This window comes from Tamandua tetradactyla, chromosome 14 (genome assembly GCF_023851605.1).
Source record: "Tamandua tetradactyla isolate mTamTet1 chromosome 14, mTamTet1.pri, whole genome shotgun sequence".
NCBI classification, from domain to species: Eukaryota; Metazoa; Chordata; class Mammalia; order Pilosa; family Myrmecophagidae; genus Tamandua; species Tamandua tetradactyla.
The window spans coordinates 69,655,291-69,681,247 of record NC_135340.1 but is presented as its reverse complement, the minus strand read 5'-3'; the positions used below and the strand labels follow the sequence as shown (position 1 = coordinate 69,681,247).

The 25,957-nt window shown below is 36.2% G+C and overlaps 1 protein-coding gene and 1 non-coding gene across 3 annotated transcripts in view; one reads left to right on the top strand and one right to left on the bottom strand.

The window, feature by feature from the left end:
- The window catches only part of UNC13C (unc-13 homolog C), a 663,640-nt gene that overhangs the window by 41,416 nt on the left and 596,267 nt on the right, over positions 1 to 25,957 (bottom strand). The gene's annotated exons all lie outside the window — the stretch shown is intronic.
- Positions 17,325 to 17,395, top strand: TRNAS-GCU (transfer RNA serine (anticodon GCU)). The gene has a single exon. It is a non-coding gene; the product is annotated as a tRNA-Ser (tRNA).

Genomic DNA, 25,957 nt, shown 5'->3' with positions numbered 1-25,957 from the left:
AGTATAATCTGTAGATTCAAAACATTAAAATACTCTGCTACTTGATGATAGAACGGTAAGGGCCACAAGGGATATTCTCATGCTTCATTTCTATGGAAAGTTGACAAGAGTTGGGAGGATTATCTTCCTGCTCTTAAACTGCTCTAACCTTGTCTTACTTTCACAGCCCAGTCAAATTCTTCTATCTTCAGTGAAAGCTAGAAACAATTACGTCTATTACTCTGAGTTGTGTGTTAGAGAGCTGTTACAGTAATTACGGCGTTTCAGAAATCAACTTCTATCCTCTACCTCCAGGCTGAAAAGCTCCATAGGAACCTCCTGCAGTTTTGGTTCCTTTGGATGCCTTTTTTGGTCCTCAGAGGGCAGAAAGGAGCTCATCTCTTCTCCACAGCTGCTAACTGATGGAGGGTTGCCTGTTGAGTGTAACCCAGGTTGAACTGACAAAAAAAAAGGTGGGGGTGGGGGGCTCTAGCTAGTGAGGAAAGCAGGAATACAACACTGATGAGCTGGTCATCAGGTCCCAAGGTATGTGACATAAGAAAAGAGTGCAAGTAAATCCCTCCGCTCTCAGATGGGGCAGCCCATGGGAAGGGTGGAAATCACTGCAATAGACTACAGAAATCACACAGTTCTTATTCTCACCATTACCTTACCTTGCCTGGCTTTGTTTCTGCTTCTTTTCCATTTTGGGGGGAGATAGTGCCTTAAGTGACCATTGATTGTCCCGGGATGGCACCTGGATGATTTTACTTCCATTTGCCAATTAATAAATTCCACAACACTGACAAAACTCCTTGGGAAGAGGTAGAGGGAGAGGGATATTTGGACAGTTCAAATATGGCCCAAAATGAAAGAGCATATTGGCACTGAACAAGGAGAGTCTTGTATCCTCTTGTACTTTCAAAATGCCCCAAAACTATGATAATTTTTCCTGCTGGCTGTCAGTGAAAGTTAAAACTAATTTTATTGGCTGCCTATAGAATACACTGATGCATATGGTAATTGCTTCACCACTTTGTCTGCCTTTTATGTCTTTTTTTGTGTGTGTGCCTGTTGATTACCCAAATTCTACTCATCCTTCAAGTCTGAACTTAGGTTCCTTCTGCTTCCAGCATCTTCTCAGCCCAACTCAACTCCACTGTCAAGTGCTTTTCTCACCCTCTAAATCTATAGCACTATATGGCAAGGTTTGGCCTGGATTATTAAATAGCTTTGTTTGTGGCTTAATATCCCAGTAGGTAATTTCCTTGATTTCAGAAACCTTATTTGATTACCCTCCTCTGGATTCCCTGTAGTATCAAGCGAAGCACTTGGCTTATTGGCCATCAAAACATTTTTGCTGCTTATGTGGCTTCTTGTACACATATCCATTGCATGATATGCCAAGTGTTCTTTGGAACTAAATAATTACTAGGAAAAATGCAGTTAACTCTAATCTAATGCAACCCATTAGACAGTAGATTTCCTGAAAGTCAGGGCTTGATTATTCAATATTGTGTTATCAACATCTAGAGGAGTGATTGGCCCATGAAAACCTCAATTAACGTCAGTCCCATGAATGAACAAATGATCAATAAATCTAAAGAGGTATCTTAAGATATAAAACAAGGTTTTTGGTTTTTTTTCAGAGAAAAATACTTCTCTTGTATAAGAAAAAAAGATGATTGCGTGAGAAGGGATGTTCTGTAATTCTGAAACATTTATCAATAAATGCTTGAAAAATAAGGCACGAAAAAGTGAATTGAAGAGAGTATTCAGGTGTTACAATTGTGCAGTCAGCAGTATGAAGGTACCATATAGACAAAGGTGTATAAGAGGCCCCCTATAATATCATTTCATCCATCCAAGCTAATCTTGTTCTCAAATTGGACCTTCTATTCTAGCTCATTTGGGACACACCCTAAGCATAGCCTGCTCATTCCTCTTTGCCTCTAGTGATACCATTTTCTGTTTAACAGAAATTCCTCTCTTCTCCTATACATTATATAAATCATATGCCTTCATTAAGATAGTCCCTAGACTCCTTTGTCCTCACTACATTCCCTAGATATCAATTCTCTTCTCTGGGGATTTAGAAGGATCTTACTCTGATGGGATCAAGAACAGCCGAGGGCCTGCCATGTTCACACGTTAAAATGTGCTGCCTTGAAATGACCCTCTGGTTGTCCCATGCTTACTTCTTATGCACTGCCAAATTTGATCAGAAACTACACTGGAATAGGAATGGTGTCAGTATTCTTTTTGCTCCAAAGCACCTCGTAGCAGGAGGCATTAAAAAATGATCATAGGTCGACTAAGTTACACTTAGAGACTTTCTTCCTAAATAAACAAACAAAAATAATCAAAACATGCAATTACTTAAAAAACAAGACACGGAGTTAATCTTTCCAGCACTTTAACTTAAGTAACCTAGATAGTTATTGATATTCTTCTATTCAAGTTTACTTGCAATGGTTGGAGAAGGGCAGGAGAGAAAAAAACGAACAAGAGGGAATTTTTTTTTTAGATTGTAAACTAATAATTAGGGAGAAATGGACCAGATATTCTTCATTCCCATAGAGTACAGAAACATGGATAAAATAGGTTGAGCACATACCCTGAGAAAATTTGTCTAGATGTGAGAAGTAATTTTTTACCACCTGAGTCTGAAGTGGGAGATTTTCAAAAATAGAGCAGACAACCATTATGCTTTGGGTGGTTTGAACACTCAAGTACTACAAGAACAATTGCTCTCTTGAGGTTATATATACCAGGACCATGGATCTATGAGTTTATCATTGGAGAACCTTACTTTTCAAAACTTAGTCTTACTGGAGTTAGGAAAAAGGTTCTTATACTTTATGCTATTTATCAATAAAAATGATAACAGTGATTATAAGGAGATGCATTATATTATGAATTATTAGAAGATACAAAGCCAAAGCAGAAGAAGAAGAAAGGAGTCAAATGCAGAAAAAAATCACCCAGGTTTTATCCTTTTGGGATCTGTACCTCTGACTGGCACAAAACTTCAGATTTAGTAGAATATGCAATGGATGTTGAATCTTGAAATAAAGATTTGTCCCTTCACCACTAGTGATGTGACTTTGAGTGACTCTTTAACCACCCTGAGTCTCTACTTTTCCTAATGCTAAGATGGAAATAATACTTGGCCTACGTTTTTGTGAGGATCAAATGAGATCATGAATAGGAGACCTGACAAACTCCAAAATTTGCTATTACTCAAAGTATGATAATTATTATGAGGGGTTAAGCAGGAAGAAGTGAGATGGGTTAAGAAGAATAGAATAAAATGTCTCATAACAATAGAAAAACTGCTAATTTTTCACTCAGTTTTCATTCAACAAATATGTATTAGGCACCAGGTGTTCAGAAATGGACAAAAGGACAAACATCCATCCCTGCCCTCATTTTGAAGGAAAACAACCTCTCATTTCAAATACATATGTGTATATGTGTGTACTCAGATTAATCAATATTTATAAATGGCATTATGAATCACACCAACTTGATTTTGTAAATAAGAGATTTTTATGAACAAATATAGAAATATTGTATACTATGTCCTTCTCATAATGCACAATAATGTATCAAAGATGAAGGAAAAACTGTACTTTTAATTTTAAAGCAGAGATGCCTTAAGTGATTTAACCGCATAACCTACTTTCATTTCTGTATGTGTTCTTCATATCCTCTATCATCCTAAAGAACTGATAAACACTGAGATGTACTTTGTCATTCTACTAAGAGCTATTCTTAAGTAGCTGAATAGTCTCCTGATACATAAATATATATGCACATATATACCGTGCCCTCTCAGCTGCTGTGCTCAATGCAATACAAGTAACATTTATTGAGATGAGAGCCCAATTGGTAAGAATGGGTCATGGAATGTTTTGACAGAAACTTTAGGAACTGATTATGTTTAAGGCCTCATATAACATGGGAGCATCCAAATCATTAAAAAAAAAAAAAAGACGGGAAAATGGTAACTGTTAGATGAAAGTTATAATATCAAATCAGCAAAAATAGCCTCAATTCTTTGAGCTTTGCAGTGCTTGAGCTATATCAGAATAAACTGATCTATGTTGTTTTGGGAAAATTTTAGTGGACCATTCTCAGTCCTGCACCCTTCAGCTTGTATCAGAAGAATATAAATCCACTCATATGTGCTGGTTCTGGACATGACATTTGAAGAACATAAAACTGTAGCACTGTATTCAAGGCTTATACTCTGAACTACTAAAATTCTAAATCAATATCATAGACTCTTAGTGTTAAAGAGGACTTTAGGGAAGACATCCCCAGGAAAAGTCTCCCCACAGAATCAACTAATAATAGGACAAATCTCACCTGCTTGGAACCCTGGAGTATGATAGAAATTGGAGAATGGCTCCACAAATGCTGGATCAAACAAAAATGAAGCAGTAAAAACAGCCTGGGTCCCTCCTACTATGAATGCAGATCAGAGAGTCACAACAGCGAGTTAGAACCCTATGCATATCCATTCATTGGGAAGCCATGTCCCCAGAGACCCTGGGTGGAAAAAAAGCAGCTGAGGAGTGCCACATTACAAAAGTGCTCACAGGGAAAACAGACACCATGGCAGAAGTGTTGGTAAGAGGAGTACACATTAAACCCAGTCACTGTTTGCTGGACCCTAAACACAAAATGGATCTTTCTATACGTTGTTTACAAAAGACTCACCTTAGACAAAAAGACACAAATAGGTCAAAAGTGAAAGGATGGAAATAGCTAATCCATGCAAATAGTAACCAAAAATGAGTTGGTGTAGCTATAGTAATTTTGTACAAAATAGACTAAGTCAAAAACTATAGTACAAGACAAAGAAGTACACCATATTTTAATAAAAGGGTCAACTATCAGGATGAAATAAGAATAATAAATATTTATTCACCTAACCATGGTGCCCCGAAATACATGAGACAAACACTGGCAAAACTGAAGGGAGAAATAGACACCTTGACACTAATATTGGAAACTTCAATACACTGCTCTTGTCAATAGATAGATCATCTATATGGAGGATCAATAAGGAAAGAGAAAACTTGAATAATGTGATAAATGAACTAGATATATATATAGAACATTGCACCCCAAACAGCAGGATATACATTCTTCTTAAGTGCACATGGATTATTCTCCAGGATAGACTACATGTTGGGTCACTAAGCAATGAAATTATTCAAAGCATTTTCTTTGAACACAATGTAATGAAGTGGAAATCAGTAACAGGTGAAAAAAAAGGAAAATACACAAATACATGGAAGTTTAACACTCTTAATCAGTGAGTCAGAGAAGAAATTGCAAGGGAACTAGTAAATATTTTGTGGTGAATGAAAATGAGAACACAATATATCAACACTTATGAAATGCAGCAAAGGCAGGACTGAGAGGGAAATTTATAGCCCTAAATGTTTACATTAAAAAAAGAGGAAACAGCTAACACTAATGACCTAACTGAACAATAGGAGAAACTGGAGAAAACTAAGCCCAAAGCAAGCAAAAGGAAAGAAATAACAAATATGAGAGAGAAATCATCATACTCAATGTCTTTCCTTCTGTGATCTGCAACAAGATAAGGAAGTCCATTCACACCATTGTTATTCAACACTGTACTAGAACTTCTCACCAGACCATTGGATAAGAAAAAGAAATAAACGGCACTCAAATTGGAAAGGAGTAAAACTTTCACTACTTGCAGATGACATGGTCCTATATAGAGAAAATCCTGAAAAATCCACAACAAAGATTTTAGAGTTGATAAGTGAATTCAGTAAAGTGGTGGGGTAGAAGATCAATACAAAATAAATCAGAATTGTTTCTATACACCAGTAATGTATAATCTGAGGAGGAAATCAAGAAAAAATTCAATTTACAATAGTGACTAAAAGAATCAAATATCTAGGAATAAATTTAACAAGGATGTAAAGGATGTATACATGGAAATCTACAAAACTTTGCTAAAAGAAATCAAAGATCTAAATAAATAGAAGAACATTCCATGCTCATGGATTGGAAGACAAAATATTGTGAAGATGTTACTTCTACCCAGAATGATTTGCAGATTCAATGAAATCCCAATCTAAATTCCAACAGCCTAATTTGCAGAGATGGGAAAGCAATCATCAAATTTATGTGGATGGGTAAGGAGTCCCAAATAGTCAAGAGTATCTTGAAAAACAAGAACAAAGTTGGAGGCTCACAGTTCCTGACTTTGAAACTTATTGCAAAGAAACAGTGGTCCAAAAGGAAGAAAGGATTGTTTTTCCCAAAATCTAAATTTTCTGTAGCACATAATCTAACTCAACCTATCTGAATAGCACATTTGAACAACTGAAATACAAGGAGTGCAGAATAAGAATGAGGGCCTTCAATCCTGTATAGCTGGATGTAATGACTGGATACATCCTAGAATATATTACGTAGATAATCAAAAAGAATTGAAGGGGGAATGTAATATTGGCTCAGTGGCAGAATTCTCATCTGCCATGCTGGAGACCCAAGTTTAATTCCCAGTGCCTGCCCATGCAAAAACAAACAAACAAACAAAAAAAACAAAAATATATTTTGAGCGTAGGAGAAAAAATATGGAACTATTTAACTTTACCATCAGGGAATTCCCTGATACTGTCAAACATTAGGGACACCAAAATCAATAGGCCAAGCCCTTGATTTTGAAGCTTACTCTTGTGAAGCTTATGTAGGCAGTGGAGAAGCTTAGCCTACTTATAGGATACCTAAGAGTTACTTCTGGAGGACCTCTTTTTTGTTGCTCAGATGTGGCCTCATTGTGAAATAAGGCAGTGAAATCATTGCCCTCCCTCCTACTTGGAACATGACCTCCAGGGTTGAAAGTCTCCCTGGCGACATGAGAGATAACTCCCATGGATGAGTCCGGCCCTGGCACTATGGGATCAACAATTCCATCCTGACCAAAAGGGGGAAAAGAAGTGTAACTAATAAAGTATCAGTGGCAGAGAGAGTTCAAATAGAGTCAAGAGGTTACTCTGAAGGTCACCCTTACATAAGCTTCAGTTAGACATTGCTACCTATCATAACTTGCCAACCCCCAACCAAAACCTTTGCAGCCAATCCTAAAGAACACGTAGGGCAATATATAAGATTCTACAAAGGCTCCATGCATGAGAGTAACTTTCCAGAAACCTACAATGTCCAGATGGGGCCCTGGACCAGATAAGTCCTGAAACCCAGAGGGCCCAGCTTCTCCAGAACATCATCTAATTCCATCTGCCTACCCCATATTATTGACAGCCCTTTCCAACAGGAAAAAGTTAGAATGGCCATAGTCTAAATACCCCTAAAGAGAGGGATAGAAAGATCAGAGGTGATGGTGGAGTTATATGGAGAAGGTAGGTTTTAACAAATGAATATAATTGCTGAATCATTAGATTGATATTTCTTTTAGTCTCCACTATCTTAGAGCAGCTAGAAGTAAAACCCAAAAATTGCAGAATTATAATTCATACCAAACTCTAAAATCTGTTCTACAACTAATTGTTGTGCTGTGCTTTGAGATTTATTGCTTTTTTATATACATGTTATTGTTCATAAAAAAAAAGTTGATTGTGTTGATAAAGTAAATTTATTCCTTCTAGTTTCCTATATTCTAGAGTAGCTAGAAGGAAAAATCTGAGATGATGGTATGGTAGCCCATGACAAACTCTGGGATGTGTCCTGTAACTACTTGTTGAAGAGTGCTTTGAAAACTACTGCCTTTTTCTTTCTTTATTTGTGTATATGTTATATTATACAATTAAAAAAAGTTAAAAAAAATACAGTGGTCCAAACAGCATGCTACTGGCCCAAGGATAGATATGTAGACCAATGGAATTGAATTGATATTTCAGAAAAAGACCCTCACATCTATGGCCAATTGATTTTTAAAAAGGCTTCCAAGGCCACTCAATTGAGAAAGAATTGTGTCTTCAACAAATGGTGCTTAGAAAACTGGGTATCTATATGCAAAGAATGAAGGAGGACCCCTATTTCACACCATATCAAAAATTAACTAAAAATGGATCAAAGACCTAAATAAAACAACCAAGACTATAGAACTCCTAGAAGAAAATGTAGGAAAGCATCTTTAGGATCTTGTGTTAAGCAATAATTTCTTAGACACTGTACCCAAAGTATAAACAACATGATAAAAAATAAATACTTACAACCTCATCAAAATTAAAAGCTTCTGTGCCTGAAAGGACTTTATTATGAAAGTGAAAAGACTACCTGTTCAACAGGAGAAAATATTTGAAAACCACATATCTGATAAGGGTTTAATATAAAGAAGTCCTACAACTCAACAATAAAATAACAACCCTATTAAAATGAGCAACAGACATTTCTCCAAAGACTATATACAAATGGCTAAAAAGTACATGAAAAGATGCTCAATGTCATTAACTAATAGGGAAATGCAGATCAAAACCACAATGACACATAATTTCACACCCACTAGAATAACTATCTAAAAAAAAAAAACAGGAAATTATGAGTGTTAGATAGGATACGAAGAAAAAAGAACACTCATTCATTTCTGGTAGCAATGTAAAATGTTCCAGCCATTGTGAAAGACAATTTGGCAGTTCTTTCCAGAGCTAAATATAGAATTACCATATGATCTGGCAATCCCAATACTCAGTATATACCCTAAAAAATGGAAAGCAGGCACTTGAACACATATTTACACACCAACATTCATTGCAACATTATTCACGATTTCCAAAAAATGGAATCAACTCAAGTGTCCATCTACCGAAGAATGGATAAATAAAATACTGTATATAAATGCAGTAAAATATTATTCAGCACTTAAAAGGAATGAAGTCCTGATTCACACAACAACATGGATGGACCTTGAAGACATCAAGTTGAGTGAAATAAGTCAGACACAAAACGGAAAATATTGTATGATCTCATTGATAAGAAATAATTTGATTAAGCAAACTCATGGAATCAGAATCTAGAATATAAATTATCTGGGGCTGGGTTGGGGGCATGCATTAGGGAGTTAATGCTTAAATGGCACAGAATTTCTGTTTAGGTTGATTATAAAGTTTTGGTAATGGATGGAGGTGATCGTAGCACAACATTGTGAATATAATTAATAGCACTGAATTTTTCATGTGAATGTGGTTAAAAGGGGAAATTTTAGGTTGCATATGTTACTGGAATAACAACTAAAAGATAAAACATAGGACTGTAAAAAGGAGTGGACCATGCTTTAAATGATGGATTATAATTAACAGTACAATTATCAAAGTGTTCTTTCATGAATTATAATGAATGTACCACACTAATGCAAGGTGCTAATAACAGGACAGTTAATGGGAACTCTGTATTTTATATATATATTTATGCATGATACTTCTGTAAACTTACAACTTTTTTAACAAAAACAAATTGTTAATAATAATAAAAAACAACTCTTGGTAGATTCTTTAGATAGAATCACCCTTGGTCATTTTATTAAACTTGCAATAATGCCAAAAAATAAAAAAGAATTTCAGGGGTTAAAATCGTCTACCCATTGCAGAAGTCCTCTCTAAAACGTCACTGAAAATTTTTGAACAGTTTTAGTTTGACTACTTTCTTTCATGTAGACCTCACTATTTAAAAAGGCACCTATCCCTTTACTAGATAGCTTTAATAGTTAGATTTTGGTTCAATATTAGAGAAAAAAATTTCTGTCTCCTTGGAAATCATCTAATGCCTCAATTAAAACAAATAGTATTTTTATGGTTATATTTTTATCCAATCCACAACAATTAGATGTAACTGGAAAACATTTTAAATCGATGGCTAGATTTAATAGCATTTTCAATCAGAATAAAATTTTTATAAAATGTATTTGCTTCTCTAATAGTGGAAGTCATTAGTGTTAGTCATCTCCTATGATAGCTCTGATACCATACATTAATATATTATTCATATATTTGTTTACTGAAAAAATATTTTGATTTCTTAATATGTACCATGCAATAGGTCGTCGGCCTATGATGAGATCAAATATTTTTTTTGCGATAATGATTGCATTTCACACTGTGGCAGCTGTATCACTCCCTTACCAGAATGCCTCAGGGATGAGATCATTCTCTTTACCTAGCCATTCCCCCAGATTTCCCTATGTCTTCCCTCGGTTAATGAACTATGGAGTTCATAAATGGAGCACCTGAAGTCCTGGGCTAAGATAGACCTCTTATGTATGGGGTGCCTGCAGCAACAGGAGCTCTGTCTTGGAGGTGCTCTGGAGCATCTGTCCACCAGAGGATCCTGGGTCCTAATGGTGGAGAAAGGTCTGACTCTCCAGAGGTTGTCTTCTAAGGAGCCTGGTCGGCCACATTCCCCTGACACACTGCTGTTACTGCCCTTTGGCTCTCGCCTTCCTTTAGTATTCAGCCCTCCTGCCTGTGCCATTAAGGCCTCATACAATATTTCTTTTGCCCCTGGTTGGCTTCTCTGATTTGGCTTCTTGTGGCTACAGTCCATGGGTTTATTGTTTGGGGTAGGAGATGGGGGAGGAGGGTAATACCTCAGAGCGGTGTGCAACCTCATTTAAATTGAGCTCAGCATTGACACTTGAGCCATGCTCATGCTCTTTATACAAGCTCCACTTCATAAGTGAAAAAAAAGACACAAAAATAAAAGCGCAAAAGTTGAGAATTTGGGTGGGCTCCATGGTCAGCTTTCTCAAGGGGGAAAAAGTTATCTAAATTTCACAGAGAGGCATGTTTGGCATGTGATATAAGAGAAATTCTCTTTAATGAAACACTTCTGTTAGAAAGAATGCCCAAAGTTGGAATTAGCACATTTATATAAAACAAAAAATAAACTTTATGATAAAAATTATCTCCTAAGATGGAACTTAGACACATTCTTATGATTTGAACTTTCTAATGAAGCAGCTCAAATACTGACCAATTTAGCTAGACTCAGTCATCAAACTGAGTTGTATATGCAGCATCATGTTGGACATTTGACCAAAAATGACCAGTCAAAACAGTTAAACAAAACCCTAAGTAGACAATAATGACTTCTTTTAAAGATGTTGCTTTATTGCAAGTTCTTGAAAAGCCATTTTTTATATTTAACATTTGTTATATTTTGGGGACATATGTCAGCTACTTCACCTAATCATCTTTCAACACATCTGGTGATTAATAAAATGAATATAAAATTACTTTTCAATTATTTCCCTCCATTTCTCTATAGTATCAAGTCCAAGTCATTTGAGACTTCTAATTACCTGAGGAATGAAACAGAAACTGTCCAAAAATTTTGCATTATTTCTAAAGAAAAATGTTATACAATTGCATCACTCAACATAATGTTTAATTCTTCAAATAAGTGGTATTCTTAGCATGAGTGGTAGGAAATATATTTCTGCAAAGTTTCATAGCAAATAAGGAAGGAGAACATCATTGTCTTCAAACAAAAATAATTTTAAAATATCACTAATGATGTAATTAAGAATATTTATAAAGTGTTCATTATGTACTAGGCATTGTTCTAAGAGCATTATATACATTAATTCATTTACTCTTTATAATGGCCTTACTCAGGGGTTTTATTATCATCCTCACTATATAGGTGAGGAAACTGAGGCATTGGGAAGTTAAATAACTTACCCAAGCTTACATAGTTAATAAGTGCGAGAGCGAGGATTTGAACAAATTAGCGATATGACCACATTTGCAGAACAGAGTGAAATCCAGTTGACAAAACAGACAAATTTTAAATATATTACATTTTCTCTGCATCTGAGCAGATAATGCTTTGGGCTCTAGGGCTATTGGATAAACTACAAGGGAAGTAAGGTGAAATAATAGGTCTTGTAAATAATGTACTTAACTGTGTAACTAGGGGATGTAACTTGGGAGATGGGGGCAGATCATAAATGTGGAAAGCCAGTGTTTGGAGGCAAGCTGGCAGAATTGTGCTCTACCAGTGTCTATTGCTATCCACGACGCTCTAATCTCTATTCTCTGATTGTGCCTGATCTAAAATATGACATGAAATCCATTTCACTGAGACCAAAGTGACTCATCCATGGTCAGGGTTCAAGACTAATTTCATTCTGTTAATATAAAAAATGCACACAGAATCATTTCTTCCTTCTTAAAAAAAGTGGTGTAGAGGGGGTGGCAGCTCAATTAGTCATTGAAACATGTCCAACCAGACTCTATTTTGAATATTTCATTTTTTAATATATGTTTTACATGAAGAGGTCTAGTTTTTACCTGACTGAAATGAAAAGATGCTTGCAGACTGTACATGCAGGGCATATATGAATTGGAGAATTGGAAGGTGGGGAGAAGGATATAGTATTATGGAGGAATGTCAGTATCTTCTTGCTTCTACTTACCCTCCCTCCAAGATTGACTGCCTTAGTGGAAGAGTGGGATAAGTTTTGCTTCCAGTAATATTGTCCCACCCTCTGGTACCTATAAAGTGAGATTAAGGTAGGAGAAAGGTGGAGAGTTGGCAGGGCAGACACACATAGGCTTTGACAACCAGTTTGAAACTTCTTAGACAAATGACTATCCATGTCAAAATCATAAAACTTTATAATCTTTTAAAATATTATATAACCCATATTCTGCCTAGATGTTTTTTATACCAATTTGAATGAGTGAGACATAACTGCGTGAATTATTTGCTGGTTGTTTTTAAGAACTGGGAAGGAATAGAGAAAACTCTGTTTCCCACAATAAACTGAAAATAAGAAGCTTAGAGCCATATAAATGTTTTATGGGTTTACAAATTATACAGGTAGGAGTAGAATTCTCTCTTCTGATTTTCTGTCATACCATGTCATAGATATTTGTGTCAAGTCAATATGACATAACATGCTGAAACTGAAATCTTCATTTGAATCCCAATAGTCTCAAAAAATCTGTAATGGGAGTAAATGTCTGCTGGAAGGAAAAATTATTTTGATAGAGTCTAGTTGTACTGGCTTGTAAAATGAATCTATGAATGATTAAGTGTTGAGTGAAAGAATAAGCACATTAATGAGTGACTGGAATGCTGATAAATTATTATTGATCTATGGCCTCAACAATCTGCACAAGTTAATCATATCAGTCAATATCTCATATCTAGTTATACCATTGAGTATCCATGGAACACACTTCTGTATGTTCACATATCCCATGAAATTGTCAGGAATGCTCAATTTACTCCCTGGCCAGCAAAGAGCTGGGTGGCTTCTTCTCATCCTTAAAATCTCAATAGAGGCCTTCATTCAACACAATGGTTTATTTCCTTAATTATCACTTCCCATGGAGAAGGGAGCCTGTGTATTTATTTGCTTCTTTATGATTTGTCTTCTCCTACAGCAAATGTGCCCCATCATGACAAGCACCTGGCTGTCTTGTTCATAGCTGACTCCCTAGTGCCAGGGCAAGTATTATACATTATAAATATCTATTAGAGTAATGTCTATAGTTTCCTATCTCTGTTACTACTGTATCCACACAAATAGTGAGGAGGTTTTATTAAAGCTTTTCATATCTTAATTCTGCTCTCATATTGGATGACCAACAGAGGTTGATGATGAGAAATAAAGATGACTTATCAAAACTGGCTTTTCTAAATGGCCACTGCATTACTGTAAATGTTCAGAGAAATTAGATTTCCAATGAAAGCTTTGATTAGTGGGCTGGTTAGTGGAAATTTCTGTTTGCTCTTGGAAGAATTTGGATTTGAGTCCAGCTCCATCACCTACCATTTATGTGACTTATTAAAAACAATTCAATCTCAACCTGAAGCCCAGTCTCCTCATCTGAAAACGGGGATAGTCGCATGTTTCTTATGGGCCCACTGAGAAGACCAAGTAAATACTATATATTTACTTTATATGGTGGACTTTTGGACCTTAATGTTTGTCCAGCATTCACTAATTTTGCCGTCTAAACATACTGTAGCATTTCCCTGTTAATTTTCAAGATAGGCTTAACTCCAAAAGGAAAAGGAAATTGGACTTCTTTATTTTCTATTTCTAGTATATCTGTCTATTCTTCCATTCTCTCAAATTTCTTTATACTGGCTTTTTTCACCTTCCAGCAGTGTTTTCATTTCTTTCTTTAATGACACAGGACTTGTTACCTATAGTTGTGCTCTATTCAATTTGGTCCTGCATTAGAAGGTTATGGTTGCTAAGGGGGATGTTCTATAAAGTTACCTTGCTTTTTCAGTTAAAGAGAAGTCAAGGTATTTATAAGACAAGGGAATGAAAACACTTCAAGTGGAAAATAAAATGAAATGAGGCATAACTGCATACTACAAGATAGCAATTCAATTTAGAGCTAAAATGGGTCTAGTGTATTCCAATTCTATCATAAAAACACTTTACATTATAAACATTATAAATAAACAGCAAAGCTTTCCTACAGAACCTGGTTTTAAAATCATTTACATAATACTGTACATGCACAAAACTAATATGAGAGGGAAGGTGGTGGAGTAGGAAGCTTCAGGCATCAGTCCTTTCACCAAATCAACTATAGAACTGGCTGGAACTGTTGGTATCAATTATTTTAAAACTCCAGAGTCTAATGGAACACTGTATAGTTTCGAAGGAAGAACTGGAGGAAGGGGATGGTAAATTGCTGTTAATATTGGTGAATTTAATCTTCCGTGCAAGGTCCCCCAGCCTTGTTTTGGATAGCAGTGAGATATGCAGTCCTGGCCCCTGCTGCAGCTTGTTGGTGTCAGGGTAGGATATAAAGACCTACTCCAAAATCCTGGGGTTTGTGGCCTGATCACTGATGAATGTTTTTGAGCAGCTACTTCAGATCACTGGGGGCTGGCTCTAGGGGTGTTCATTGTTTCAACTTTCCTCAGGCAAAAGCATGGAGAAGTCTAAGAGACTACAGAAAACAATGAATGATTGCAGTAATGTACAAATGACAAATCAAGAAAAATGCAATTTCAAAGCTGCAGGAAAAGCTCCTTGTGACTTTGTTAGCCCAATCTCATCCCCTCCCCAAAGTGGTATACAGCCAGCCTGTGCTCCCATTGTGAGTCCTTGGCCCTGTTCCAGCAGGAGCAGAGTAAGCCTTATCAGCATACTGAGGTTGGTGCCAATCAATCTGGAGGTGGCTTGAAAGACTGACATATGAAGACCTCTAAATTCATCCTCTCAGACTTACCTTCTGAGCAGAAGCAGCTTGGGACAGTTAACACAATGTAAGGAACACTTAATTCAAAGTACCAGAAACAAAGGCTTAATTACTTTAAGTCATAGAATAGAGTACCTGGCAGAGGGAGAGAATTTATTTCATAGGGAGTATAGAGGACATTCAAATTCCAGTAAATGGAGGAATCCCTAAGGGCACTAGAAATCAACAGCTCAGAACAAACCATAGGATCAGAAAACACAGGGAGGACTTTGTATTTTGCATTCACATAAGGATGACATTCTTGATAGGAGGGCTGATCTCTGAAGGAGAGCACCAGCCCACACACAGCCAATTTGCAAAAATTGTAAAAAATGTGTTTTCACTGATCATTTGGTTTTGTTAGACCCTGGCACTCAAGGAAATCTCTGTCATAACATGATATGGATACAAACTCAAGAAGCAGACAGCGGGGACAAAATTTCAGAGTTAACACTTTAAAATATTAAAATGTACAGTTTACCATAAAAGATTCCAAGACAGGGGAAGATTTTGGGAAGACTGTGAAGTAGATAGCTCCAAGATTTAGTCTTTCTACCACAGCAACTACTAAACAGAAAAGAACACTCTGAAACCACTATTTTGAAACTCCAGAGGCCAGCAGAACACTGTAGAGCATCCAGGAATGAGCATGAGGAAGAAGCTGGTAAATTACAGTAAAGACCATTAAATTGCTCTCTCAACCTGACATTATCAGCACAAATCTCCCATGCTTGTGGCAGGTTGCCGTGGTGTCTAGCATCTGGCTAGTTTGCTAGAGACAGAATGGGTTGTAAAAATCCTTGATCTGGGGTAGGCCCAACCCATGGGGTAATCATTTTGATTACCGATGAGAGCTGGCTTTGCCCTGGACAGAGGTGCAGAGGAGAAGACTTAGAGATGCTGCACTTTCTCAAGGCTGTGGGGGACATGTTCAAGGGCTGCAGTTGCTGGACAGATCAAGAAAGGTCAGATTTGGAGAGCTGCGGAACAAGCTCCTGTTGTCCTTCCTGATCTCCTTTGCCAGGGCAGTTTGGAACTGATCTGTGTCTCCTTCACTGGCCTTGTTTTAGCTGAGACAGACTGATTTGGGAAACTCCTCTCAGGTGTGTCCCCCTCCCAAAGTATGCTTTCCAGGAAAAACCACCTTGAAACAATAATAGGATTGTGAGAAACTATAGAGAAGATCAGCCTGGGGTAAAGAGTTGCTTCTTTAAACACTGAGGAGTGAGGGAGCTGCATACTAGGAAATAGAAGGAAAAGTCAAATTCTTGTATACAAGTCATGGTAGTTAGTAGCTGTTATGCACCCCAGAAAAGGCCATCTTCTTTTAATGTGTTCTTGTGATTGCAGGCGAATTGTAGGTGGGACTTTTTGATTAGGTTGTTTCAATTGAAATGTGACCCACCCAATTCAATGTGGGTCTTAATCCTGGAGTCCTTTATGAGAGGATAAAAGACAGGAAAGGACAAGAAAGCTGAGAGAGAAACACCAGGAGGGATCTGAGAGAGAGAGGGTCACTGGAGTTAGAAACTGAAGGCAAGAGAACCCAAAAGTGAAGGACCAGCAAATGCTGGCCATGTGCCTCCGCATGTGACAGAGGAATCCCAGATGACAGCAGCCTTTCCTCAGAGAAGGTATTTTCCTCTTGATGCTTTAATGTGGACATTTTCATGGGGTTAGAACTGTAACTTTGCAAACTAATAAATCTCCATCGTAAAAGCCAACCCATTTCTGATATATTGCATTTTGGCAGCTTTAGCAAATTGAAATAGGGGAACACCAAAACAGCTAAAAAGTATAAGTCTGGTATAAGACACAGGCCCAGGAAAGACAGGGAAGACCATGCACTCTGCATTTGCCTTGGCTGGACCTTCCTAATAGGACTGAAGCTCAAGAAAATCTGTCATATTACTAGCTGGCTACAAAACCAAGAAATGGACATCTCAGGGAATAAATCCCAGAGGTTACATTTTTAAAAAGACAAAGAAAGAAACATGAACTGTTGGTCCATTCAAGGGAAGAGGCTAAAAATCTTGAACTGCCAGTGAAGATCAGCAGGTGGATTTACCAAACAAAGACTTTTAAAAATAACCTTAAAAATGTTCATGGAAGTGGGGTGCATGGATAGTTCAGTGGTAGAATTCTCGCCTGCTGTGCAGGAGACCCGGGTTCAATTCCTGGCCTGTGCATTCCCCTCCCACCCACCCCCCGCAAAAATTCAATAAATGGTGCTTCAATAATGGAATACTCATATGGAATAAGAATGAAATGTGATCCACACCATACAGCACACAAAAAAAATGCTGAAGGAGATGCAGGAAAATATAGAAGAACTAAAGAGTATCAGGAAAATGAAGAAGGAGAATATGAGATTCTTAGTAAGGGAGAGAACAATTTAAAAAAGGAATCAAACAGAACTTCTGGAGTTAAAGGTCACAATAACTGAAATTGAAAACTCCACAGAGGGTTTCAAGGACAGATTGGGGCTGGCAGAAGAAATAATCAATGAACTTGAAGACAAGACAAATGAAATGAGTTAAGCTAAGGAGCAGAAAGAAAAAAGAATTATAAAAAGCATGATAACATATACATTGTGGGAGTCCTAGAGGGAGAAAACACAAAGGGGCAGAAGGAATATTCAAAGAAATTATGGCAGAGAACTTACTAAGATTAGCAAAAGATGTGAAATGCACATCCAAGAAGCCCAGAGAACACATATGATATATATATTCAAATAGTCAAACAAATATATGATAAACATGAAGAAAAATATACCCAGTCATATATTAATCACACTATCAAATGCAGTTGCAAGAGATAAGCCAAATGTTATATACAAGGGAGTCCCAATTAGATTGGGTGCTGATTTCACATCACAGACCGTGGAGGCAACAAGGTAGGAAGTCTGAAATACTTAAAGTGCTGAAAGCCAACAACTGCCAACCAAGGATTTCATATATGGTGAGCCTTCCTTTCATAAATGAAGGGGAGATTCAGACATTCCAGAAAAACAAAAGCTGAGTGATTTCCTAACCTCGCGACCTCCCCTACAAAGAATGCCAAAGGGAGTTCTTCTAAAGGTAAAGGACACTAGACAGTGGTTCAAAGTAGCTAAAGACATAAAGACCTCCTTTAAAGGTAACAATTTGGATAATTACAAATGCCAGTATTATTGTATTTTATTGCTTGGTATGTAATACCACTTCTTACTTCCTATAGGTGTTAAAATGCTCATGCATAAAAAGTAATGATAAAAAACAGAAAAATAAAATTAAATTTTAAAAAAGTAATGATAAATCTATAATTTTAGACACAATGTACAAAGATATAAATGGTAATAAAAACAAAGAATGGTGATGGAGTGATGGAGGGGTAGAGGAAAAGTGTTGTTTGTGTATGCTACTGAAGTCAAGAAGGTATGAAACCAGGTTGGGCCACAGTGGCTCAGCAGGCAAGAATGCTTGCCTGCCATGCCAGAGGACCTGGGTTCGATTCCCGGTGCCTGCCCATGTAAAAAATAAAATAAAAAAAGAAGGTATGAAACCAAATACGATTGCTATATATATCTGTTGTTTAATTTTAACATTGTGGTAACCATATGGAAAACATATGAAAAATATATCTAAATATAAAAGAGAAGGCACTCAAGATGCACAATACAAAAATTAAAATAAAGATAAACGTAAACATTATCGAATAATTGAGAAACAAAAAAGGTATAAGACAAAGTCTAAAAAGTAAAATGGCAGAAGAAAATCCTATGTTACCAATAGTGACTCTAAGTATAAATAGATTAAACTCTCTAGTCAAAAGGCAGAGACCGGCAGAATGCATAAAAAACATGACCCAAACATATGGTGTCTGCAAGATACTAACCTTGAATTCAAAGAGACAAGAAGATTGAAAGTGAAAGAATGGAAAACATATATATACCATGCTAGTAGTAACTAAAAGAGAACAGGAGTAGCTATGCTAATTCAGAAAAAAATGCATTTTAAGTAAAAAAAAAAAACAAAACAGTTACTAGGGACAAAGATAGGCATTATATATTGATTGAGCAGTCAATTCAACAAAAAGATGCATAATTATAAATATATATTCACCTAACAGCAGAGATCAAGAATATATGAACCAAATACTGACAGATTCACAGGGAGAAATTGATGGTTCCACATTAATAGTAGGAGACTTTAATATACCACTTTTAATAATAGAGCGAACATCTAGTCAGAACAATAAGGTAATAGATGACTTCTAGAATACTCCAAACCAACTAGACCTAACAGACCCATATAGAATACTTAACCTAACAAAAACTGAATGTCTATTCTTCTCAAGTGCACATGGATCAATGTTCAGGTCACATATGTTAGGTCACAAAAGAAGTCTTAATTAATTCAAACGTTGGAGTCAAGCAATGTACCTTCTCTGACCATAATGAAATGAACCTTGAAATCAATAAAAGAAAAGGAAATGGATAATTCACAAATATGTGGACATTAAACAACATACTATTAACTAACTCATGAGTTAAAGAGAAAATCACAGGAAAATAAGGGAAAATCTTCAGGCAAATAAAAATGGTAATACAACATACCAAAACTTATAGAATGCAGCAAAGGCAGTGCTGAGAGGGAGAATTTATAACTCTAAATTCTTACTTTAAAAAAGAAGATAGATTTCAAATAGGAGACCTATCCTCAAAAGTCAAAGACTAGAAAAAGAAGTGAAACTATGCCTGAAGTGAGCAGAATAAAGGATATAACAAAGATCAGAGAGGAGATAAATGAAATAGAGACTAAAATTCAACCAAATTAAAAGTTGGTTCTTTGAAAAGAATCAGTAAGATTGAGATAACTACAGTTAGATTGAGAAAGAAAGAAAAAAAAAAACAGAATACAAATAACAAAAATCAGAAATGATAAGGGGTACATTACTAATGACACTGCTGACATAAACAGGACCAAAAGAGGATATTATAAACTACTCTATTACAGTAAATTAGATAACCTAGATGAAAGGGATGAGTTATTAGAAACACAAAAAGTACCTACTTTGAAGCAGAAATAGAAGATTTCAATAAATCAGTTATGAGTAAAGTGTATGAGTAAAGAAGACTGTTAGAATTTTTAAATGAGTAAAGTGATTAAATCAGTAATCAAAAATCTCCTAACAAAGAAAGCCCAGGACCTAGTGGTTTTGCAGGAGAATTTTACCAAGCATTCCATGAAGATTTAACTCCTATTTCTATTTAAACTCTTCTAAACAATTGAAGATGAGCAAACACTCACTAATTGGCTCTATGAAGCCAACATCACCTTTACACCAAAGCCAGATAAATGCACATGAAGATTACATAATATCTCTTATGCATATATATGCAAAAATCTTAACCAGATTACTAGCCAACTGAATACCACAGTGTATTAGAAGAATTATACACCATAGCCAGGTGGGATTTATACTGGTTTGAAATGTAATAATTCAATGAATAATATACCATATTAACAGACTGAAGAAAAAAACACACAATCATCTCAATTGAGGTAGAAAAGGCATTTCACAAAAACCAGCATTCTTTCTTGTTAAAAACACTTAGAATACTAAGAATAGAAGGAAACTTTCTCAACATGATGAAAGGCATATATGAAAGTGGAGGTTATCCTCTGCTAATAATCCTACTTAAAGGGGAAATATTGAAAGCTTTTCCTTTAAGATCAGGAAAAAGATCAAGGATGCCCACTGTTATTCAACATGGTACTGGAAATTCCATATCAATTACAGAAGAAATACGTAATTCCATAGCAATTAAGGAAGAAAAAAAAACAGCATCCAAGTTGGAAAGAAAGAAATAAAAATTTCCCTATTTGCAGATATTATATACAGAAAATCCTGAAAAATTTACAGAAAGCTACTAGAGTTAATAAATGAATTCAGTAGTGTGGCAGGGTACAAGAATAACACCAAAAAAGATCAATAGTGTTTCTATATACAATGAAAAATGAATAACTGGAAGAAGAAATTAAGAAAAAATTTATTCACAAGAGGAAATAAAATAATCAAACATCTAAGAATAAATCTAACCAAGGATGTAAAGGACTTGTACACAAAAAGCGACAAAACTTTGCTAAAAGAAATCGAGGCTGATCTATATAAATGGAAGGACATGCTCTTGGTTAGGAAGACTAAGTATTTTTAAGATTTCAATCCTACTAGAAGTGATTTATAGATTCAGTACCATCCCAATAAAAATTCTAACAGCCTTCTTTGAGGAAATGGAAAAACCAATCATTAATTTTTTTACATAGAACTATAAAGGGCTCCAAATTGCTAAAACTATCTTGAAAAAGAACAAAATTGGAGGACATACTTCCCAATCTTAAAACTTAAAAGCCACAGTAATCAAAACAGCATGGTACAGATGTAAGGACAGATATATATTGGAAATGAATTCAAAGCTCAGAAATCAACCCTCACATTTATGGCCAACTGATCTTCACTAGGGGGCAAAGACCTCTCAATCAGGGAAGAATAATCTCTTCTAAATTGGATCTCCAGTTGCAAAAGAAAGAAAGAGGATTGCTACATTATACCTTATGCAAAAATTAACTCAAATGCTTCAAAGGCCTATATATAAAAGAATTAGAATTATCAAACTCCTAGAAGAAAATGTAAGGAAATATCTTCTGTACCTTTTGTTAGGCAATGGCTTGTTTGATTTTACACCCAAAGCACAAGCAACAAAAGAAAAAGATACATTGGACCTCATGAAAATTAAAAACTTTTGCACCTCAGAGGACTTCACCATGAAAGTAAAACAACAACCTACAAAAGAAGAGAAAATATTTGCAAACCTCATGTTTCATAAAGTTTAATATCCAGAATATATTAAAAAATACTTTGATTAAACAACAAAAGGACAAACAACCTGTATCAGTTTGAAACTGTTGTGTATCCCAGAGCACCCATGCTCTTTAATCCTGATTTAATATTGTAAGGTGGGCTCTTTTTGATTAAGTTGCTTCCATGGAGATGTGGCCCACCTAATTGTGGGTGGGACCTTCTGATTAGGTGGTTTCCATGGAGATGTATTGCTACCAATTCAAGGTGAGTCTTCATCAGCTTTCTGGAATTCTTTAAGAGCAAACCATTTTGGGAAATTTTTCAGAGCTGACACAGACAGAGACATTTGGAGATGGAGAAAGAAAATGCCCCCAGGGAAGCTGTGGTGGCCAGAAGTCAAAGGACCAGCAGATGTTAGCCACATGCCTTCCCAGATCAGCCTTTCTTGAGTCAATGTATCTTTTTCTGGATGCCTTAGTTGGACATTTTTATGGCCTTAAAACAGTAAACTTGTAACAATAAATTACCTTTATAAAAGCCAACTCTTTTCTGGTATATTGCATTTCTGGAAGCATTAACAAACTAAAACACAACCTAATTAAAAAATAGCCAAGGATTTCTTCCAAAGAAGATATACAAATGTCCTGAAAGCACATGAAAAGATGCTCAACAACATTAACCATCAGGGAAATGTAAATCAAAACCACAATGAGATACCATTTCACACCCATTAGAATGGCTACTATTGTAAAGAAACAGAAAGTTACAAATGTTTGAGATGTTGTGAAGAAATAGGAAGACTCGATTCATTGCATGTGCAATATAAAATGTTCCAGCTGCTGTGAAAGACAGTTTAGAAGTTCCTCAGAAAGTTAAGTATAGAATTACCATATGATCAGGCAATCTCCCTATTAGGTATATACCCTAAAGAATTGTAAACAGGGACTCAAATGGATTTTGGCATACAAATGATTTTGACACTATCTGTAAAATGGAAGCAACTCAAACAATGAATGAATGGATAAACAAAGTGTGGCATATTCCAACAACAGAATATTATCCAGCCATAATAAGGAATGAAATTCTGATATGTGACAATATGGATGAACCTAAACGACATCATGATGAATGAAATAAGCCAGACACAAAAGGAAAAGTGCTATATGATTTCACTGATATGAAATAATTAGAATAAGCAAGCATGTAGCAAGAATCTAGTACATAGGTTATCAAGGCATGGAGTGGGGATAAGGAATGGGAAGTTAAGGGTCTATTTGGAAAGATGGAAATGTTTTGGTAGTGGTGAGGTAGCACAACACTGTGAACATATTGAACAGCACTGAAATACATATCTGAACATGATTAAACGAGGGTAATGTTAGGTTAGATTTATGTGAGAGAATTAAAATATTTTCAAAATCCATGGAATTGCACAACAAACACTGTGAACCTTCAGTTAAACCATGGACTATAGTTAATAGTACAATTATACAACTATGCTTTAATTGTAACATATGTTCCACTCCAATGCAAGGTCTAAATAAACATGTGGTATATGAGAATGTGTATTTTATACATGAGTGTTTTGTAAACCCACAGCTTATGAGACAAAGAAACAGGACATGATGGCCTATCCAAGGAAATGGATACAGGTCCAGAAATCCTTGGAAGCAGTCCAGAATTGAACATCCAGACAAAAACATTATGTTATGCTACTAACACTGAAAGAAAGAATTAAAACTTAACAAAGCTTTCCATCTATACTTCCCTGTTTTGATCAGTTAGTTTGTACAGTTCCCTGAGCTACCCCGAGTTAAAAGTTTTGATAATTTCCAAGCCCCTTTTCTCCTCTGCTTGCTTAATTTTCTAATAGCTGTCATGGTGTTTCACATATTCTTGTCTCTTACTCCCCTGTTTATTACTTTATATTTCAACTGTACAGTTGTTTTCCAAAAGGGTTTCCTGCTTTCTTTATCCTTTTTTTTTTCATATGAAGAAACAGATGTTATTACATGAAGGCTCTACAGGGATTAACCCATTCAAGCTTGCCATTCGCCAACTGACCTCTCCTCTTTCAGGACCTCCCTCTCAGCACAGAGCAATATTACATTCCTGGGCCTGATATTCGAGGTGCTCCAAGTTCTGATCACAACCCAAACCTCTCATCTCCCCTCTATTCGCTCTTTCTTATTGACTCTTTACTCTGGTGGTTCTCAAACTCAGGATCCCCTGGAGAGTTGGATAAAAGCCCGGAACAGTTTCTAACTCAGTAGGTCTGGGGTGGGGCCCCGGACTTTACAGCTCTAGCAAGTTCCCAGGTCATGCTGATGCTGCTTCTCCTGGGGCTACGCCTTGAGAAGCGCTTCTCTACACAACCAGGTGGTCTTATTAAATTGACCTTGGTACCTCACTGACATTATCCTCCAAATCTGAAATGCCTTCCTCTTCGCCGTTCCTTACTTGAACCCTGCATACCCTTGAAAACCCACTTTGAGCCACACCTCTTCTCTGAGGCCTCCTGGCTCTTCTGTCCACAGTAGGTTCTCCTTCATGGGAAGCCTTTAGACTTACCTGACATTGAGCATAAACTCCTTGTATAATTCTTTTTCTCTTCATATGACTGTCTTAGCTCCAGGGTAAGTTCCATGGAGCAGAGAACTTGTCCCCTGTGTCTCACACCCATAGTAAGGGTTCAATTAATACATGATTTAATAGCTGTGATATATAAGGGGAAGGGGTTCATAGAAATTGCAGATGTGAATCACTCAGGTGTCAGTGTCATGAAGTGTCTCAATCACTCAGAATCTCTTGACAATATGGAAGTACAGCACACAGTGCGGGGACTGGGACTTTCCTGGCCCAGAGAGGTGTACACTAGGGCAGGGGAGGGCTCTTTTTCATGTCTTGTAGAAGAGGCACTTTAAAAAAAATAGTACATGTAATATGAAAAATAATTTATTGAGAGATTTCTATGGGCTGAATGCTTCATATATATTTCTACTTGTGGTCCTTTCAGCAACCCAAATGAAACAGAGTTATTATCCTATCCATTTTACACATGGGAATAGCAAGGCTTAGAGAGGTTAAGTAGCTTATTGCAAGGGCATGTAGTCAGGCAGAGGTAGAGCAGATGCTTGGGTTAAGGACAAATGACCTCCCTTGTCTTAAACAACATAATCATTTCTTGCTCCTTCTCCGTAAATAAGCAGAAAGCTGCCGAAAGTATATATTATCTTGACTTCCAACTTCTAAAGATTTTGGTTTATTTCTATGTCACCTAATAGTTCAGATTCATTTTTCTAAGATAAATTAAACATTTAATAACAGGTCTAGTGCCAAAGGGTCACTGAAGGAGAAAAACAATCTAATATTTTTCCTTGGAAATTAATTTTGAAGGGCATATGCAGGTTTTAAGGGAATAATGCACGGTTTTCAATTAATGTCACTGACCCCAGTGGTACCAAAATCTGTTCCCAACGAACAAAAGACAGTTTTTATGGCCCAGTGGGTCCAGAGAAAACATATTGCATTTTGCTTGCTTGACTCAGCGATTTGAAGAATGTTTTTCAGACATCTGTTTGTCAGCATTTCTGCAAAATTCCTAAAATATTGATTCTAACTGGTTTTACTTTCCAATCAGACCAAAACCAAAAATAACAGCATAACAAAACACTGGAGATTATCATGGGTCCCTCTAATAAGAAAGTGTCGTACAATCTTGATAATACCCACTTTATTAACTCAGTACCTAACTTTAATTTTAGTCATTATACAATCATGCTGGCACATTTTTTTCATAAGATTTCTTCATAAATTAAGTTTATAAGTTATTAAATTATATATACATATGTGATGTATATATGTGTATAATAAATATAACATCTATGTGTGTGTAGCTCCTACACCAG